Source organism: Pholis gunnellus, assembly GCF_910591455.1.
Source record: "Pholis gunnellus genome assembly, chromosome: 12".
In the NCBI taxonomy this organism is placed as follows: domain Eukaryota; kingdom Metazoa; phylum Chordata; class Actinopteri; order Perciformes; family Pholidae; genus Pholis; species Pholis gunnellus.
Genome location: NC_136539.1, coordinates 413,299 through 417,112, shown reverse-complemented (window position 1 = coordinate 417,112; position 3,814 = coordinate 413,299).

The following is a 3,814-nucleotide window of genomic DNA, read 5'->3' as shown; positions in this document are numbered from 1 at the left end:
GTGTTACCCTGGCTTATAAATATTTCAGAGACACTTATAAATTGTTAGGGTATTGAAAGGAATTTGCCTGAAAGCAAATTAATAAGTTATTTATGAGGAATGTTAATCAGTTATCTTTTTGCATTCTCGGCTGCAGCGCTTTTATTTGGAAAGGTCTAGCCATTGAAACAAGCAACCGACATTAGCAAACTTCAGTTGTCCTTAAACTTTTAGCCACACAGCAATTGGTCACTCAAAATCTTAACACACACACACACACACAGTACTAATGCTCATAATCCAACACAGTCTCATATATAGACATGAATTATCCATTGCTTTTCGTGTCACTCAGCAGGACTTTCAAAATGATTTATTTCAATTGGTAGTAGCTCTTGTGTCTGCACCATGATTGTTTTTGTCATTATTACATTACTCAACATAACTAATGTTTATGTTAGGAACGCTTGACTTTACAACAACACTTTGGGACACTCCTTACCAATCCATCTCCTCCCCTGACTACAATGAGTGTTCTTTCTTAATATTTAATGCATGTTGATGGTGTCCACCACCAAAAAGAATAGTTGACTTTCAACTGGCATTGTTTTCGGTTTTGTGCTGAGCGAGCGACATGCAACATTTTTTTTAATTTGTGTCCATGTACATGAATCACTACATTTCAATATTGTTACTATTTCACCAACTGTCTTGAGGTCTGGGCTGAATAATGCACACACTTGTTATACACGGACACAGGCTTTATTTAGTGTAGCAGTGTTATTAAAGAACTGATTGGGTCTTTAAACCTGTGGTAACATGTCTAGTGGTGTTGGACAGTAATAGAACACGTACACCCTTGCTGCTTTGCTCAGTGAACCTGCTGGATAGTTGCTAGCTAATTGCTAGCTAGCTGGCCCAGCAATTCAGTGGTCTGGAACCAGGCTAGAGCTGCAGTAGCTTCAAAACACGTGTTGCAATAGGAACAACACATTGCTCATTGTTTGCAGATTTCTTTTATGTAAACTGCTTTTTAAACTTAAATTGAAGCTACTCTCAGCTAGCTCCAGCTCACCATTAGCGACGCACATAACATAATTCTAACCTTATTTTTGTGCGGATTGCTTCTAGGGAGACATCATTTGAATGGGAAAACTTCCAGAGCCCTATAGATACAAGAAATAACCTCTGCTTTGCAAAGCTGCCTTCTTTCCACCAATGGTCAAAGTAGTATTCAAATAATTTTACTTAAATAAAAGTAGCAATATCAAATTATTAAAATTATTAGTTTCAAGTCAAAGTCGTGCATTCCAAGTATTACAATATGTTAGAATTATCAGCTAAATATACTCAAAGGGAAGGTTTAGTATTTCAAATAGTTTTCAGTAAGGTAGTCACTATAACTGTTTAATAACATTGAAATGTAGAAAAGAAGTATGAAGTAGTATAAAATGTAAGGTAAGTGAAGAATAAGTAGGCCTACATCAAAATTGTGCCTATAATGTCAGTTAATTTCCGTCACTATGTGAACCTACATGCTGCATAAATAAATCCTTTACAAGTCTTTATATTTAGTTGCTATATATTTTGTGATTATTTAAATACAGCTGACTCTATGTGACATTAGACATTGTTAGTAGCAGATTTAACAGAGGCACTATTGGGCAACAGTGATAACATAAGTGATCCAGTGTGGCTGTTGTGTGTGCACTCTAAATGTTGTCGGTCACTGTGCAGCAGCAGGAGTGATGATAGGCACTGAGCAGAGAGAGAGGTTGCTGAGGTGACAGCGGGAAAGCTGAACAGGTCTACTTGTAGAGAGGGTTTTCAACACTCCCAATGAGAAATAAGAGTTCCTCCTCTGTCTTGACAAGATTTGAATGACTGAAGTGGCAGTACTGCTAGAGCAGGGGTTTCAAACTCCTCTTCACTCTGGGCCACATCAGCATCACGGTCGCCCTCAAAGGGCCGGTTGTAAATGTTAGACTGTGTAAATGTAACTACTCCTAACATATTGGTAAATAACTGTCTCTGCATTTGATTATTGTTTATTCAAGTGTAAAAATATTGTACATGCAGTTATATAAATGTAAAAATATATTTAAGCACATTTCTGTAATTATAACTTAAATCCTTTTAATTTAGGGTTAAGAAACCCACATTACTCTATCAAACGTTTAAAGAAAATAGCAAAGACAAATATCAAACAAGTTATTACAATAACTCTGTTCAAAGCTTAAAATCCTTTCAAGGGTGCATTTGCACAATCCCACATGAAGTATTTCATGTGTTGTAAAGCCATGTTAAAGTAGTCTTCAATGTACTCACAATCCATTTCCATTTAAAATTTAGAGTAACCAGCCAAAGAGCTGCTTCTATGACTGTGTGTTTAAGTATCTCATCATTTTGACTTTCTATCTCATCATTTTGACTTTCTATCTCATCATTTTGACTTTCTATCTCATCATTTTGACTTTCTATCTCATCATTTTAATTGCAACATTTAACCTGATTCTCATGTAATACTGACAGATCATTTATGCTACTGCCCACTCACATGGTTTTAAAGCTATTGTTAGATATTTACATATTTGCGGATCAACTCATAATCATACTACCTCATCTCTGGCACTGCCATTATATACTCTCATTGTTTTTACAGATCTGCTACTTTTGTAATCTATTTATGTATTTTATTGTATTGTATAGTATTGTGTTGTATTTTGCTCTCCAGTGTTGTACTATAGTGTTTGTTATTGAATTATTAGGCCACTAAATTGTAATAACGTACCCAGGGACTAAACAGACAAAAATACATTTACACTAAGGTGGAACCTAAAATGTTGATTAATGTGCACTGTCCCTGGTAAATAAATAAATAAAATAAAATTTAATTAAGTGACACTTTGTTAAAACACACAGACGGCTGTGAGACGACTGCACAGGGATTGTCTAAAGTGTCTAAGTGCAACGCTTCAAGAGATACTACTAAAATATCAAATAACTTCATTCGTATCCACTGTAGTTTCACCAAAATTATTTCTTTTTGCATTTTGTTCTCACTGTAAACGGCCCGCTACGTCATTCTATGTGGCCCGCGAGTCCGCCAGCAAAAAAAAAAAAAAACGTAAAAAAAAAAATATCCCCATAGTCGAAGTTATGAGATAGAAAGTCAAAATGAATCAGAATGTGGAAATCAGAATCAGAACCGTTTATTGCCATAGTATGTTGAACATACAAGGAATTTGACATGACGTGAGGTGCATAACATTTAACAATCAACAGCAATCAGTGCAAGTAGAAACATATTAATGATCCACACAACAATCTGAAAGTACAGAAGAGGCTAATATGATCACAAAACATCTGAAAATGAATGTTGACAATGTTTAATCAAAGTGTTTAAGTCAAAGGAAATTCACAATACTCTTCTCTCACCCTCTGTATTCACTGCCTGTCCATTTTTCTGTGACTGCTCAATTGTCTCTCATGCCAAAGTGTGTTTGTGTTGAAAAGCACAGGCACATAAGTGGGCACAGTGGGCAGTACCTGTTCTTCGTGATCATCTTGTCTCCTCACCTTGTCCCGTATCTCTTCCATTCCCAAAGATGAGCTTTAAATGACAATTGTTTAATTTCTAGCTGTCTATATGAAGAAAGTAAACACATGTAGCCTATATCAGGGTGAAAGTGAAACTAACTAAAGAATGTCACTGGTGACTGCTTATCTCAAGTTGCCCACACAGATGCTAATGGTCAGATGATGTCTGTCTGGGGATGAATGCCATGGAAGAACAAGCAGTACACTAGTTAAACTATCTAGTTACCTGAATCAC